The sequence below is a fragment of the Phyllobates terribilis genome, unplaced genomic scaffold (genome assembly GCF_046119375.1).
Source record: "Phyllobates terribilis strain yellow unplaced genomic scaffold, ASM4611937v1 Scaffold_13__5_contigs__length_258822181, whole genome shotgun sequence".
In the NCBI taxonomy this organism is placed as follows: Eukaryota; Metazoa; Chordata; class Amphibia; order Anura; family Dendrobatidae; genus Phyllobates; species Phyllobates terribilis.
Genome location: NW_027362773.1, coordinates 91,256,200 through 91,274,426, shown reverse-complemented (window position 1 = coordinate 91,274,426; position 18,227 = coordinate 91,256,200). Strand labels below are relative to the sequence as shown.

The window sequence follows — 18,227 nt, the reverse complement described above, 5'->3', positions numbered from 1 at the left end:
ACTATACTGCTGTTACATGGTGTCCTATCCTCCAGTCACCTCTAGAGCTGCAGTCACTATAGTGCTGTAACATGGTGTCCTTTCCTCCAGTCACCTCCAGAGCTGCAGCCACTATACTGCTGTAACATGGTGTCCTATCCTCCAGTCACCCCCAGAGCTGCAGCCACTATAGTGCTGTAACATGGTGTCTTACCCTCCAATCACCCCCAGAGCTGCACCCACTATACTGCTGTTACATGGTGTCCTATCCTCAAGTCACCCCCAGAGCTGCAGCCACTATACTGCTGTTACATGGTGTCTTATCCTCCAGTCACCTCCAGAGCTGCAGCCACTATACTGCTGTTACATGGTGTCCTATCCTCCAGTCACCCCCAGAGCTGCAGTCACTATACTGCTGTTACATGGTGTCTTATCCTCCAATCACCCCCAGAGCTGCACCCACTATACTGCTGGTACATGGTGTCCTATCCTCCAGTCACCTCCAGAGCTGCAGCCACTATAGTGCTGTTACATGGTGTCTTATCTTCCAATCACCCCCAGAGCTGCACCCACTATACTGCTGGTACATGGTGTCCTATCCTCTAGTCACCTCCAGAGCTGCAGCCACTAAACTGCTGTTACATGGTGTCTTATCCTCCAGTCACCTCCAGAGCTGCAGCCACTATACTGCTGCTACATGGTGTCCTATCCTCCAGTCACTTCCAGAGCTGCAGCCACTATACTGCTGTTACATTGTGTCCTATCCTCCAGTCACCTCCAGAGCTGCAGCCACTATACTGCTGGTACATGGTGTCTTAACCTCCAGTCACCTCCAGAGCTGCAGCCACTATACTGCTGTTACATGGTGTCCTATCCTCCAGTCACCTCCAGAGCTGCAGCCACTATACTGCTGTTACATGGTGTCCTATCCTCCAGTCACCTCTAGAGCTGCAGTCACTATACTGCTGTAACATGGTGTCCTTTCCTCCAGTCACCTCCAGAGCTGCAGCCACTACACTGCTGTAACATGGTGTCCTATCCTCCAGTCACCCCCAGAGCTGCAGCCACTATAGTGCTGTAACATGGTGTCTTACCCTCCAATCACCCCCAGAGCTGCACCCACTATACTGCTGTTACATGGTGTCCTATCCTCAAGTCACCCCCAGAGCTGCAGCCACTATACTGCTGTTACATGGTGTCTTATCCTCCAGTCACCTCCAGAGCTGCAGCCACTATACTGCTGTTACATGGTGTCCTATCCTCCAGTCACCCCCAGAGCTGCAGTCACTATACTGCTGTTACATGGTGTCTTATCCTCCAATCACCCCCAGAGCTGCACCCACTATACTGCTGGTACATGGTGTCCTATCCTCCAGTCACCTCCAGAGCTGCAGCCACTATAGTGCTGTTACATGGTGTCTTATCTTCCAATCACCCCCAGAGCTGCACCCACTATACTGCTGGTACATGGTGTCCTATCCTCTAGTCACCTCCAGAGCTGCAGCCACTAAACTGCTGTTACATGGTGTCTTATCCTCCAGTCACCTCCAGAGCTGCAGCCACTATACTGCTGCTACATGGTGTCCTATCCTCCAGTCACCCCCAGAGCTGCAGCCACTATACTGCTGTTACATGGTGTCCTATCCTACAGTCACCCCCAGAGCTGCACTCACTATACTGCTATTACATGGTGTCCTATCCTCCAGAGCTGCAGCCACTATACTGCTGTTACATGGTGTCTTATCCTCCAGTCACCTCCAGAGCTGCAGCCACTATACTGCTGTAACATGGTGTCCTATCCTCCAGTCACCCCCAGAGCTGCAGCCACTATACTGCTGTAACATGGTGTACTATCCTCCAGTCACCCCCAGAGCTGCACTCACTATACTGCTGTTACATGGTGTACTATCCTCCAGTCACGTCCAGAGCTGCAGCCACTATACTGCTGGTACATGGTGTCTTATCCTCTAGTCACCTCCAGAGCTGCAGCCACTATACTGCTCTTACATGGTGTCCAATTCTCCAGTCACTCACAGAGCTGCAGTCACTATACTGCTGTAACATGGTCTCCTATCCTCCAGTCACCTCCAGAGCTGCAGCCACTATACTGCTGTAACATCGTGTCCTATCCTCCAGTCACCCCCAGAGCTGCACCCACTATACTGCTGTAACATGGTGTCCTATCCTCCAGTCACCTCCAGAGCTGCATCCACTATACTGCTGTTACATGGTGTCCTATCCTCCAGTCACCTCCAGAGCTGCAGCCACTATACTGCTGTTACATGGTGTCCTATCCTCCAGTCACCTCCAGAGCTGCAGCCACTATACTGCTGGTACATGGTGTCTTATCCTCCAGTCACCTCCAGAGCTGCAGCCACTATACTGCTGTTACATGGTGTCCTATCCTCCAGTCACCTCCAGAGCTGCAGCCACTATACTGCTGTTACATGGTGTCCTATCCTCCAGTCACCTCTAGAGCTGCAGTCACTATACTGCTGTAACATGGTGTCCTATCCTCCAGTCACCTCCAGAGCTGCAGCCACTATACTACTGTAACATGGTGTCCTATCCTCCAGTCACCCCCAGAGCTGCAGCCACTATAGTGCTGTAACATGGTGTCTTACCCTCCACTCACCTCCAGAGCTGCAGTCACTATACTGCTGTTACATGGTGTCCTATCCTCCAGTCACGTCCAGTGCTGCAGCCACTATACTGCTGTTACATGGTGTCTTATCCTCCAGTCACCCCCAGAGCTGCACACTATACTGCTGTTACATGGTGTCCTATCCTCCAGTCACCCCCAGAGCTGCAGTCACTATACTGCTGTAACATGGTGTCCTATCCTCCAGTCACCCCCAGAGCTGCAGTCACTATAGTGCTGTTACATGGTGTCTTATCCTCCAGTCACCTCCAGAGCTGCAGCCACTATACTGCTGTTACATGGTGTCCTATACTCCAGTCACCTCCAAAGCTGCAGCCACTATACTGCTGTTACATGGTGTCTTATCCTCCAGTCACCTCCAGAGCTGCAGCCACTAAACTGCTGTTACATGGTGTTCTATCCTCCAGTCACCCCCAGAGCTGCAGCCACTATACTGCTGTAACATGGTGTCCTATCCTTCAGTCACCCCCAGAGCTGCAGTAACTATAGTGCTGTTACATGGTGTCTTATCCTACAGTTACCTCCAGAGCTGCAGCCACTATACTGCTGGTACATGGTGTCTTATCCTCCAGTCACCCCCAGAGCTGCAGCCACTATACTGCTGTTACATGGTGTCCTATCCTCCAGTCACCTCCAGAGCTTCAGCCACTATACTGCTGTTACATGGTGTCTTATCCTCCAGTCACCTCCAGAGCTGTAGCCACTAAACTGCTGTTACATGGTGTCCTATCCTCCAGTCACCCCCAGAGCTGCAGCCACTATACTGCTGTAACATGGTGTCCTATCCTCCAGTCACCCCCAGAGCTGCAGTCACTATAGTGCTGTTACATGGTGTCTTATCCTCCAGTTACCTCCAGAGGTGCAGCCACTATACTGCTGTAACATGGTGTCCTATCCTCCAGTTACCCCCAGAGCTGCAGCCACTATACTGCTGTTACATGGTGTCTCATCCTCCAATCACCCCCAGAGCTGCACCCACTATACTGCTGGTACATGGTGTCCTATCCTCCAGTCACCTCCAGAGCTGCAGCCACTATAGTGCTGTTACATGGTGTCTTATCTTCCAATCACCCCCAGAGCTGCACCCACTATACTGCTGGTACATGGTGTCCTATCCTCTAGTCACCTCCAGAGCTGCAGCCACTAAACTGCTGTTACATGGTGTCTTATCCTCCAGTCACCTCCAGAGCTGCAGCCACTATACTGCTGCTACATGGTGTCCTATCCTCCAGTCACCCCCAGAGCTGCAGCCACTATACTGCTGTTACATGGTGTCCTATCCTACAGTCACCCCCAGAGCTGCACTCACTATACTGCTATTACATGGTGTCCTATCCTCCAGAGCTGCAGCCACTATACTGCTGTTACATGGTGTCTTATCCTCCAGTCACCTCCAGAGCTGCAGCCACTATACTGCTGTAACATGGTGTCCTATCCTCCAGTCACCCCCAGAGCTGCAGCCACTATACTGCTGTAACATGGTGTACTATCCTCCAGTCACCCCCAGAGCTGCACTCACTATACTGCTGTTACATGGTGTACTATCCTCCAGTCACGTCCAGAGCTGCAGCCACTATACTGCTGGTACATGGTGTCTTATCCTCTAGTCACCTCCAGAGCTGCAGCCACTATACTGCTCTTACATGGTGTCCAATTCTCCAGTCACTCACAGAGCTGCAGTCACTATACTGCTGTAACATGGTGTCCTATCCTCCAGTCACCTCCAGAGCTGCAGCCACTATACTGCTGTAACATCGTGTCCTATCCTCCAGTCACCCCCAGAGCTGCACCCACTATACTGCTGTAACATGGTGTCCTATCCTCCAGTCACCTCCAGAGCTGCATCCACTATACTGCTGTTACATGGTGTCCTATCCTCCAGTCACCTCCAGAGCTGCAGCCACTATACTGCTGTTACATGGTGTCCTATCCTCCAGTCACCTCCAGAGCTGCAGCCACTATACTGCTGGTACATGGTGTCTTATCCTCCAGTCACCTCCAGAGCTGCAGCCACTATACTGCTGTTACATGGTGTCCTATCCTCCAGTCACCTCCAGAGCTGCAGCCACTATACTGCTGTTACATGGTGTCCTATCCTCCAGTCACCTCTAGAGCTGCAGTCACTATACTGCTGTAACATGGTGTCCTATCCTCCAGTCACCTCCAGAGCTGCAGCCACTATACTATTGTAACATGGTGTCCTATCCTCCAGTCACCCCCAGAGCTGCAGCCACTATAGTGCTGTAACATGGTGTCTTACCCTCCACTCACCTCCAGAGCTGCAGTCACTATACTGCTGTTACATGGTGTCCTATCCTCCAGTCACGTCCAGTGCTGCAGCCACTATACTGCTGTTACATGGTGTCTTATCCTCCAGTCACCCCCAGAGCTGCACACTATACTGCTGTTACATGGTGTCCTATCCTCCAGTCACCCCCAGAGCTGCAGCCACTATACTGCTGTAACATGGTGTCCTATCCTCCAGTCACCCCCAGAGCTGCAGTCACTATAGTGCTGTTACATGGTGTCTTATCCTCCAGTCACCTCCAGAGCTGCAGCCACTATACTGCTGTTACATGGTGTCCTATACTCCAGTCACCTCCAAAGCTGCAGCCACTATACTGCTGTTACATGGTGTCTTATCCTCCAGTCACCTCCAGAGCTGCAGCCACTAAACTGCTGTTACATGGTGTTCTATCCTCCAGTCACCCCCAGAGCTGCAGCCACTATACTGCTGTAACATGGTGTCCTATCCTTCAGTCACCCCCAGAGCTGCAGTAACTATAGTGCTGTTACATGGTGTCTTATCCTACAGTTACCTCCAGAGCTGCAGCCACTATACTGCTGGTACATGGTGTCTTATCCTCCAGTCACCCCCAGAGCTGCAGCCACTATACTGCTGTTACATGGTGTCCTATCCTCCAGTCACCTCCAGAGCTTCAGCCACTATACTGCTGTTACATGGTGTCTTATCCTCCAGTCACCTCCAGAGCTGTAGCCACTAAACTGCTGTTACATGGTGTCCTATCCTCCAGTCACCCCCAGAGCTGCAGCCACTATACTGCTGTAACATGGTGTCCTATCCTCCAGTCACCCCCAGAGCTGCAGTCACTATAGTGTTGTTACATGGTGTCATATCCTCCAGTTACCTCCAGAGGTGCAGCCACTATACTGCTGTAACATGGTGTCCTATCCTCCAGTTACCCCCAGAGCTGCAGCCACTATACTGCTGTTACATGGTGTCTCATCCTCCAATCACCCCCAGAGAGGCACCCACTATACTGCTGGTACATGTTGTCCTATCCTCTAGTCACCTCCAGAGCTGCAGCCACTAAACTGCTGTTACATGGTGTCTTATCCTCCAGTCACCTCCAGAGCTGCAGCCACTATACTGCTGTTACATGGTGTCCTATCCTCCAGTCACCCCCAGAGCTGCAGCCTCTATACTGCTGTTACATGGTGTCTTATCCTCCAATCACCCCCAGAGCTGCACCCACTATACTGCTGGTACATGGTGTCCTATCCTCCAGTCACCTCCAGAGCTGCAGCCACTATAGTGCTGTTACATGGTGTCTTATCCTCCAATCACCCCCAGAGCTGCATCCACTATACTGCTGGTACATGGTGTCCTATCCTCTAGTCACCTCCAGAGCTGCAGCCACTAAACTGCTGTTACATGGTGTCTTATCCTCCCGTCACCTCCAGAGCTGCAGCCACTATACTGCTGTTACATGGTGTCCTATCCTCCAGTCACTTCCAGAGCTGCAGCCACTATACTGCTGTTACATGGTGTCCTATCCTCCAGTCACCTCTAGAGCTGCAGTCACTATACTGCTGTAACATGGTGTCCTATCCTCCAGTCACCTCCAGAGCTGCAGCCACTATACTGCTGTAACATGGTGTCCTATCCTCCAGTCACCCCCAGAGCTGCAGCCACTATAGTGCTCTAACATGGTGTCTTACCCTCCAGTCACCTCCAGAGCTGCAGTCACTATACTGCTGTTACATGGTGTCCTATCCTCCAGTCACCCCCAGAGCTGCAGCCACTATACTGCTGTTATATGGTGTCTTATCCTGCAGTCACCCCCAGAGCTGCAGTCACTATACTGCTGTTACATGGTGTCCTATACTCCAGTCACCCCCAGAGCTGCAGCCACTATACTCCTGTTACATGGTGTCTTTTCCTCCAGTCACCTCCAATGCTGCAGCCACTATTCTGCTGTCACATGGTGTCCTATCCTCCAGTCACCTCCAGAGCTGCAGCCACAATACTGCTGTTACATGGTGTCTTATCCTCCAGTCACTCCCAGAGCTGCAGCCACTATACTGCTGTTACATGGTGTCCTATCCTCCAGTCACCTCCAGAGCTGCAGCCACTATACTGCTGTTACATGGTGTCATATCCTCCAGTCACCTCCAGAGCTGCAGCCACTAAACTGCTGTTACATGGTGTCCTATCCTCCAGTCACCCCCAGAGCTGCAGCCACTATACTGCTGTAACATGGTGTCCTATCCTCCAGTCACCCCCAGAGCTGCAGTCACTATAGTGCTGTTACATGGTGTCTTATCCTACAGTTACCTTCAGAGCTGCAGCCACTATACTGCTGTTACATGGTGTCTTATCCTCCAATCACCCCCAGAGCTGCACCCACTATACTGCTGGTACATGGTGTCCTATCCTCTAGTCACCTCCAGAGCTGCAGCCACTAAACTGCTGTTACATGGTGTCTTATCCTCCAGTCACCTCCAGAGCTGCAGCTACTATACTGCTGTTACATAGTGTCCTATCCTCCAGTCACCCCCAGAGCTGTAGCCACTATACTGCTGTTACATGGTGTCCTATCCTCCAGTCACCTCCAGAGCTGCAGCCACTATAATGCTGTTACATGGTGTACTATCCTCCAGTCACCTCCAGAGCTGCAGCCACTATACTGCTGTAACATCGTGTCCAATCCTCCAGTCACCCCCAGAGCTGCAGCCACTATACTGCTGTAACATCGTGTCCTATCCTCCAGTCACCCCCAGAGCTGCAGCCACTATACTGCTGTAACATGGTGTCCTATCCTCCAGTCACCTCCAGAGCTGCAGCCACTATACTGCTGTAACATGGTGTCCTATCCTCCAGTCACCCCCAGAGCTGCAGCCATTATAGTGCTGTAACATGGTGTCTTACCCTCCAGTTACCTCCAGAGCTGCAGTCACTATATTGCTGTTACATGGTGTCCTATCCTCCAGTCACCCCCAGAGCTGCAGCCACTATACTGCTGTTACATGGTGTCTTATCCTCCAGTCACCCCCAGAGCTGCAGTCACTATACTGCTGTTACATGGTGTCCTATCCTCCAGTCACCCCCAGAGCTGCACCCACTATACTGCTGGTACATGGTGTCCTATCCTCCAGTCACCTCCAGAGCTGCACCCACTATACTGCTGTTACATGGTGTCTTATCCTCCGGTCACCTCCAAAGCTGCAGCCACTATTCTGCTGTTACATGGTGTCCTATCCTCCAGTCACCTCGAGAGCTGCAGCCACTATACTGCTGTTACATGGTGTCTTATCCTCCAATCACCCCCAGAGCTGCACCCACTATACAGCTGGTACATGGTGTCCTATCCTCCAGTTACCTCCAGAGCTGCAGCCACTAAACTGCTGTTACATGGTGTCTTATCCTCCAGTCACCTCCAGAGCTGCAGCCACGATACTGCTGTTACATGGTGTCCTATCCTCCAGTCACCCCCAGAGCTGCACCCACTATACTGCTGTTACATGGTGTCTTATCCTCCGGTCACCTCCAAAGCTGCAGCCACTATTCTGCTCTTACATGGTGTCCTATCCTCCAGTCACCTCGAGAGCTGCAGCCACTATACTGCTGTTACATGGTGTCTTATCCTCCAATCACCCCCAGAGCTGCACCCACTATACAGCTGGTACATGGTGTCCTATCCTCCAGTTACCTCCAGAGCTGCAGCCACTAAACTGCTGTTACATGGTGTCTTATCCTCCAGTCACCTCCAGAGCTGCAGCCACGATACTGCTGTTACATGGTGTCCTATCCTCCAGTCACCCCCAGAGCTGCAGCCACTATACTGCTGTAACATCGTGTCCTATCCTCCAGTCACCCCCAGAGCTGCACTCACTATACTGCTGTTACATGGTGTCCTATCCTACAGAGCTGCAGCCACTATACTGCTGTAACATGGTGTCCTATCCTCCAGTCACCCCCAACGCTGCAGCCACTATACTGCTGTAACATGGTGTCCTATCCTCCAGTCACCCCCAGAGCTGCACTCACTCTACTGCTGTTACATGGTGTACTATCCTCCAGTCACCTCCAGAGCTGCAGCCACTATACTGCTGTTACATGGTGTCCTATCCTCCAGTCACCCATAGAGCTGCCGTCACTATACTGCTGTAACATGGTGTCCTATCCTTCAGTCACCTACAGAGCTGCAGCCACTATACTGCTGTAACATCGTGTCCTATCCTCCAGTCACCCCCAGAGCTGCACCCACTATACTGCTGTAACATGGTGTCCTATCCTCCAGTCACCTCCAGAGCTGCAGCCACTATACTGCTGTAACATGGTGTCCTATCCTCCAGTCACCTCCAGAGCTGCAGTCACTATACTTCTGTTACATGGTGTCCTATCCTCCAGTCACCTCCAGAGCTGCAGCCACTATACTGCTGTAACATGGTGTCCTATCCCCCAGTCACCTCCAGAGCTGCAGCCACTATACTGCTGTAACATGGTGTCCTATCCTCCAGTCACCTCCAGAGCTGCAGTCACTATACTTCTGTTACATGGTGTCCTATCCTCCAGTCACCTCCAGAGCTGCAGCCACTATACTGCTGTAACATGGTGTCCTATCCCCCAGTCACCTCCAGAGCTGCAGCCACTATACTGCTGGTACATGGTGTACTATCCTCCAGTCACCTCCAGAGCTGCAGCCACTATACTGCTGGCACATGGTGTCTTATCCTCCAGTCACCTTCAGAGCTGCAGCCACTATACTGCTGTTACATGGTGTCCTATCCTCCAGTCACCCATAGAGCTGCCGTCACTATACTGCTGTAACATGGTGTCCTATCCTCCAGTCACCTCCAGAGCTGCAGCCACTATACTGCTGTAACATCGTGTCCTATCCTCCAGTCACCCCAGAGCTGTACCCACTATACTGCTGTAACATGGTGTCCTATCCTCCAGTCACCTCCAGAGCTGCAGCCACTATACTGCTGTTACATGGTGTCCTATCCTCCAGTCACCTCCAGAGCTGCAGTCACTATACTTCTGTTACATGGTGTCCTATCCTCCAGTCACCTCCAGAGCTGCAGCCACTATACTGCTGTAACATGGTGCCCTATCCTCCAGTCACCCCCAGAGCTGCAGTCACTATTCTGCTGGTACATGGTGTCCTATCCTCCAGTCACCTCCAGAGCTGCAGCCGCTATACTGCTGTAGCATGGTGTCCTATCCTCCAGTCACCTCCAGAGCTGCAGTCACTATACTGCTGTTACATCATGTCTTATCCTCCAGTTACCTCCAGAGCTGCAGCCACTATACTGCTGTTACATCATGTCTTATCCTCCAGTCACCTCCAGAGCTGCAGTCACTATACTGCTGTTACATCATGTCTTATCCTCCAGTCACCTCCAGAGCTGCAGTCACTATTCTGCTGTTACATCATGTCTTATCCTATAGCCACCTCCAGAGCTGCAGCCACTATACTGCTGGTACATGGTGTCCTATCCTCCAGTCACCCCCAGAGCTGCAGCCACTATACTGCTGGTACATGGTGTCTTATCCTCCAGTCACCTCCAGTGCTGCATCCACTATACTGCTGTTACATGGTGTCCTATCCTCCAGTCACCCCCAGAACTGCAGCCACTATTCTGCTGTTACATGTTGTCCTATCCTCCAGTCACCTCCAGTGCTGCAGCCACTATACTGCTGTTACATGGTGTCCTATCCTCCAGTCACCCCCAGAGCTGCAGCTACTATTCTGCTGTTACATGGTGTCCTATCCTCCAGTCACATCCAGAGCTGCAGCCACTATACTGCTGTTACATGGTGTCTTATCCTCCAGTCACCTCCAGTGCTGCAACCACTATACTGCTGGTATATGGTGTCCTATCCTCCAGTCACCCCCAGAGCTGCAGCCACTATACTGCTGGTACATGGTGTCATCCTCCAGTCACCTCCAGAGCTGCAGTCACTATTCTGCTGGTACATGGTGTCTTATCCTCCAGTCACCTCCAGAGCTGCAGCCACTATATTGCTCTTATATGGTGTCCTATCCTCCAGTCACCTCCAGAGCTGCAGCCACTATGCTGCTGTTACATGGTGTCTAATCCTCCAGTCACCTCCAGTGCTGCAGCCACTATACTGCTGGAACATGGTGTCTTATCCTCCAGTCACCTCCAGAGCTGCAGCCACTATACTGCTGTTACATGGTGTCTTATCCTCCAGTCACCCCCAGAGCTGGACCCGCTATACTGCTGGTACATGGTGTCTTATCCTCCAGTCACTCCCAGAGCTGCAGCCATTATTCTGCTGTTACATGGTGTCTTATCCTCCAGTCACCCCCAGAGCTGCAGCCACTATTCTGCTGTTACATCATGTCTTATCCTCCAGTCACCTCCAGAGCTGCAGCCACTATTCTGCTGTTACATGGTGTCTTATCCTCCAGTCACCCCCAGAGCTGCAGCCACTATACTGCTGGTACATGGTGTCTTATCCTCCAGTCACCTCCAGAGCTGCAGTCACTATTCTGCTGTTACATTGTGTCTTATCCTCCAGTCACCCCCAGAGCTGCAGCCACTATTCTGCTGTTACATGGTGTCTTATCCTCCAGTCACCCCCAGAGCTGCAGCCACTATACTGCAGGTACATGGTGTCTTATCCTCCAGTCACCTCCAGAGCTGCACTCACTATTCTGCTGTTACATCGTATCTTATCCTCCAGTCACCTCCAGAGCTGCAGTCACTATTCTACTGTTACATGGTGTCTCATTCTCCAGTCACCTCCAGAGCTTCAGCCACTATTCTGCTGTTACATCATGTCTTATCCTCCAATCACCTCCAGAGCTGCAGCCACTATTCTGCTGTTACATTATGTCTTATCCTCCAGTCACCTCCAGAGCTGCAGCCACTATTCTGCTGTTACATCATGTCTTGTCCTCCAGTCACCTCCAGAGCTGCACTCACTATTCTGCTGTTACATCATGTCTTATCCTCCAGTCAGCCCCAGAGCTGCAGTCACTATTCTGCTGTTACATGGTGTCTTATTCTCTAGTCACCTCCAGAGCTGCGGTCACTATTCTGCTGTTACATCATCTCTTATCCTCAAGTCACCTCTAGAGCTGCACTCACTATTCTGCTGTTACATCATGTCTTATCCTCCAGTCACCCCCAGAGCTGCAGTCACTATTCTGCTGTTGCATCATGTCTTATCCTCCAGTCACCTCCAGAACTGCGCTCACTATTCTGCTGTTACATCATGTCTTATCCTCCAGTCACCCCCAGAGCTGCAGTCACTATTCTGCTGTTACAACATGTCTTATCCTCCAGTCACCTCCAGAGCTGCACTCACTATTCTGCTGTTACATCATGTCTTATCCTCCAGTCACCCCCAGAGCTGCAGTCACTATTCTGCTGTTACATCATGTCTTATTCTCTAGTCACCTCCAGAGCTGCGGTCACTATTCTGCTGTTACATCATGTCTTATCCTCCAATCACCTCCAGATCTGCAGTCACTATTCTGCTGTTACATGGTGTCTTATCCTCCAGTCACCTCCAGAGCTGCAGTCACTATTCTGCTGTTACATGGTGTCTTATCCTCCAGTCACCTTCAGAGCTGCAGTCTCCTGCGGTCGTGCTCTTACCTTCCGCCATCAGCTCGTGTTTGTGGATCAGTCGCTCTGCAGCGTCCTCTGTGGCGTCCGCCTGGTACTGCTGGTACTGGAGGAACTCTCGCAGCCTCTCTGAGGAAAGGGCGGTGCGCTCCTGGGTCAGCTGGTGGAAGAGCTGCAGCAGCTCTGGCCGGTGGACCAGCTTCTTGTAGATGGACTTGAAGCCGCTGACGGTGATGAGGCCAGATCTGTCGGGATCCTCGTGCTGTAGGAAGACGGGAAATAGAGCGGAAGAAAACTGGGATCTAAATATCCCCAGGAGCAGAGAGCGACCGATAGTCATCAGTGCGGGTGATAGGAGACAGGCGGGGGCCGTCACATGCTATATAGCCATGTACGAGTGGAGGAAACCACCACCATCATCATCACCACTACCGCCATCATCACCATCATCATTACCATCATCATCATCACCGTCATCATCACCACTGCCATCATCACCATCATCATTACCACCATCATCACCACTGCCGCCATCATCACCGTCACCATCATCATCATCACCACTGCCATCACCGTCCTCCGAGATGATGACCGTTTCTCACCTTCATCAGGGATTTCAGATGTTGGGTTTCGGTGGTGACATTTAACCCTTTCAGCGTGTCCACCACGTCCTGATGCGTCATTAGCCCGGTGCTGGAGCTCAGACCTCTGCACATTGTATTAAGAGACCAACAAGAGTCCACGGCCACAAGAGCTGTGACATCATCATCAATGTCAACAATAAGTGTCCCCTAACCCACACACACCCTCCCCTCTGGAGCGTCCCCCCCCACACCCTCCCCTCTGGAGCGTCCCCCCCACACCCTCCCCTCAGGAGCGGCCCCCCACACACACCCTCCCCTCAGGAGCGGCCCCCCCACACACACCCTCTCCTCCAGAGCGCCCCCCCTCACACCCTCCTCTCCGGAGCGGCCCCCACATACACCCTCCCCTCAGGAGTGCCCCCCCCACACCCTCCCCTCCAGGAGCTTCCCCCCACACACACCCTCCCCTCCGGAGCAGCCCCCACATACACCCTCCCCTCCGGAGCGGCCCCCACACACACCCTCCCCTCCATAGCGGCCCCCCACACACACTTGTGTCCCCCAGAGATGATCAGCTCTATGGAACGCTCGCTCTGTCTGCAATAAACTTTCCTACATTCACGATCTCTTCATCACTAACAAGCTTTCCTTCCTCGGCATCACTGAAACCTGGCTCACCCCCTCCGACACAGCCTCTCCTGCTGCACTTTCGTATGGCAGATTCCACCTCTCCCATACCCCCCGCCCAACCGGCAAGCACGGTGTAGGAATAGGTTTCCTCCTCTCAGAAAACTGCTCCATCACCCATATGCCACTGCCGCCCGCAATTACTCTCCCGTCTTTTGAAGTGCACTGCGTGCTCATCTACTCCCCATCCAACCTCCGACTGGCTGTTATCTAGTGCCCCCCAGGATCAACCACCACTTTCTTTGACCACTTCACCACCTGGCTACTTCATTTCCTCTCCGTTGACATCCCCACTATCCTCATGGGTGACTTTAACATCCCCATTGACACTTCCCTCCCAGCTGCCTCTAAGCTTCTATCCCTCACTTCCTCCTTTGGTCTTACTCAGTGGTCTTCCACACCCACCCACAAAGACGACCACACACTGGACCTCATCTTCACCCGCCTCTGTTCCCTATCTAACCTCTCTAACTCACCTCTCCCTCTTTCTGACCACAACCTACTCACATTCTCTTCTCTCTCCTCCCCGGGGCAACAATCCCCACTCCACAAACTTGCATACCCTCATAGAAATCTCAAACACCTTGACCTACACTCTCTCTCTGAATCCCTCCTCCCTCTTACAGACATTAGTTCCTTACATGATGCAGATGCTGCTGCCACTTTATACAACACCACAACAGCTGCTGTTCTCGATTCGGTCGCCCGCCTCACGCATACCAAGGCTCGCACAATCAACAGACAACCCTGGCACACCAGCCTAACTAAAGAACTGCGACGGGCCTCCAGGGTTGCTGAACGTAGATGGAAAAGGTCCCACTCCCATGAGCACTTCATCGCATTCAAACAGTTCCTCACTACCTTCAAGTCCACACTCACTGCAGCAAAACAAACATACTTTGCATCTCTCATATCCTCCCTGTCTCACAACCCTAAACAACTGTTCAACACCTTCAATTCTCTCCTCCGTCCCCCAGTGCCTCCTCCCTTTCCTCTTATTTCAGCCGAAGACTTTGCCTCATTCTTCAAGCAGAAGATTGACACCATCAGACAAAGCTTTTGCCTAAAGCCCCCACCGCCCCTCCCCACACCTACTCAACCCTCCTCCTCCAAAACTACATTCTCCACCATTTCTGAAGATCAACTTTCCTCCTTACTCTCCAAATCACACCTCACCACCTGTAAACTTGACCCAATCCCGTCCTACCTCATCCCAAACCTTACCACTATCTTCATCCCAGCCCTAGCCCGTCAACAAGGATTTGGATTTCTGGATCACGGAATGAATTACCTATACGATGGACTACTTGCTAGAGATGGGGTGCACCTTACAAAGACTGGAAAACATGTATTTGGAAGTCGCCTTGCTACACTCATCAGGAGAGCTTTAAACTAGAACAATGTGGGAAGGGAAGCAAAAGGCCAGAAAAAGCCATACAGCTGACAAATACTATTGAGATCTCTGCTACTGGAAGTGGAAAGGAAGAACAAAGACAAAACAATTTAAATAATAAAAATATGGGAGGAAGAGAAACCAATCACAAACTAAAATGTTTTTATACAAATGCACAAAGCATGGGCAACAAACAAGGAGAATTGGAACTACTAATGCAGGAAAAGAAATATGATGTCATTGGAATCACTGAAACTTGGTGGGACGATACACATGATTGGAATAAAAGGCTAAAAGGATACAACTTATTTGCAAGAAACAGACTTGATAAACGAGGAGGAGGTGTTGCATTGTATGTTAGAAAAGCGTATATCTGCACAGAGATTGAAGCTTCAGAGACTGGGAGTTCTGTGGAAACTGTTTGGGTAAGAATACAAGGAGAGAACAACGGAAAGGACACCATTGTAGGCATTTACTACAGGCCACCTGGGCAAGCTGAAGACATGGATGAACTCTTTATGTATCAAATGACCAAGTTCTCAAAAAAATATGACGTAGTGGTCATGGGAGATTTCAACTATCCAGACATTTGTTGGGAATCTCTCTCAAGTAACACTAACAGGTCAAGCAAATTCTTATCCTCTCTTGCTGACAACTTTATCTTCCAAAAGGTAGGGGAGAAAACAAGGGGATCTGCTACTTTGGATCTAATCCTTATAAACAGGGAGGAAATGGTTGAGGAGGTAAAGGTGGCTGGAACCCTAGGAGGCAGCGATCATGCTATTATAGAATTTTCGATAACTAGAGGAGGAAGACATGTGAAGACTCAAACTTCAAGGTTAGATTTTAGAAAGGCAGATTTTAAGAGACTCAGAAAGAGAATAGGAGGGATCCAATGGCTGGATGTCCTTAAGGACAAAAATGTCCAGGAAGGATGGGAAATTTTTAAAAATGAGATTCTCAAAGCACAATCGTTAACAATCCCGAAAAGTAGGAAGAATGGGAAGCATTTAAGGAAACCAGGATGGATGAACACAGAACTTAAACACATGCTAAAAAGAAAGAAAGAAATGTTTATTAAATGGAAAGAGGGAGGCATATCTAAAGAAGATTATAATGCAGTCTGCAGATCCTGTAGGGCACGTATCAGATTAGCTAAAGCTGACAATGAATTAAGGCTTGCAAGAGATGTCAAAAGCAACAAAAAAGGATTTTGGGGGTATGTCAAAAGTAAAAGAAAAGTCAAAGATGCTATAGGATTTTTACAGGATGAAAATGGAGAAATGGTAAGAGAGGATGTTGAGAAGGCCGAACTTTTTAATTCCTATTTTGCATCTGTTTTCTCTCAGAAAGAAAATGTATCATCAACTGATCTTCACTGTCGTTTTAAAGGAATAGAAGAATCCAAGTTATCTGTAAACAGAAAGATTGTGAGGGAATATTTAGCTAACATAAATGAGTTCAAGTCTCCAGGTCCAGATGAATTACACCCCAGAGTACTGAAGGAGATCGTAGAAGAAATTTTAGAACCACTCTCCATAATCTTTGAAAATTCTTGGAGAACAGGAGAAGTCCCAGAAGACTGGAGAAGAGCAAATGTTGTTCCTATCTTCAAAAAGGGGAAGAAGGTGGACCCAGGGAACTATAGGCCGGTGAGTCTGACTTCTATACCAGGAAAGATCTTTGAACAAATTATTAAACAACATGTAGGTAAGTACATGGATAAGAATGAAGTGATTAACCAGAGTCAGCATGGGTTTGTAACTAACAAGTCATGTCAGACTAACTTAATTTCCTTCTATGACAGAATCACTGACTGGGTGGATCAGGGAAATGCTGTAGATATAGTATATCTTGACTTCAGCAAAGCATTTGACAAAGTATCTCACACCATCCTTATTGAAAAAATGACCAAGTATGCAATGGACCAGGCAACTGTTAGGTGGATTCATAACTGGCTTAGTGATCGGACTCAAAGGGTGGTTGTAAATGGCTTCACATCCAGCTGGATGAATGTCTCAAGTGGGGTACCACAGGGCTCCGTCCTGGGACCTGTATTGTTCAACATCTTTATCAATGATTTAGATGAAGGAATTGAGGGTAAACTGATTAAATTTGCTGATGACACAAAGCTAGGAGGGATAGCTAATACTAGAGAAGAGAGAGAGAGGATTCAAAAAGACCTAAATAAACTGGAGCAGTGGGCAGCAACCAACAGAATGGTTTTTAACAGGGAAAAATGCAAAGTACTACATCTGGGCAATAAAAATGAAAAAAGCATATACAGAATGGGAGGAATAGAGCTAAGCAACAGTACATGTGAAAAAGACTTAGGTATACTAATAGATCATAGACTGAACATGAGTCAACAGTGTGATGCAGCAGCAAAAAAGGCAAATACAATTCTGGGATGTATTAACAGAAGCATACAGTCTAGATCACGTGAAGTCATTATCGGACTTTACTCCTCTTTGGTCAGACCTCATCTGGAATACTGTGTACAGTTTTGGGCACCACATTTTAAAAAAGACATAGACAAACTGGAGCAAGTTCAGAGAAGAGCGACCAGAATGATGACTGGTCTGCAAACCATGTCCTATGAGGAACGGTTGCAGGATTTGGGAATGTTTAGCTTGCAAAAAAGAAGACTGAGAGGAGACTTAATAGCTGTCTACAAATATGTCAAGGGCTGTCACATTGTAGAAGGATCATCTTTATTCTCATTTGCACAAGGAAAGACTAGAAGCAATGGGATGAAACTAAATGGGAGGAGACACAGATTAGATATTAGAAAAAACTTTTTGACAGTGAGGGTGATCAATGAGTGGAACAGGCTGCCACGAGAGGTGGTGAGTTCCCCTTCAATGGACGTCTTCAAACAGAGGCTGGACAGACATCTGTTTGAGATGATTTAGTGAATCCTGCTTTGAGCAGGGGGTTGGACCAGATGACCCAGGAGGTCCCTTCCAACTCTACATTCTATGATTCTATGATTCTATGATTCTTCAACCTGTCACTAACAACTGGTGTCTTCCCCTCATGCTTTAAACATGCCTCAATCACACCCATC

General features: G+C 49.8%; 1 pseudogene; it reads right to left on the bottom strand.

The window, feature by feature from the left end:
• The window catches only part of LOC141173774 (1-phosphatidylinositol 4,5-bisphosphate phosphodiesterase zeta-1-like), a 132,037-nt pseudogene extending 118,722 nt beyond the window's left edge, over positions 1 to 13,315 (bottom strand).
• Positions 13,316 to 18,227: the final 4,912 nt, after the last annotated feature.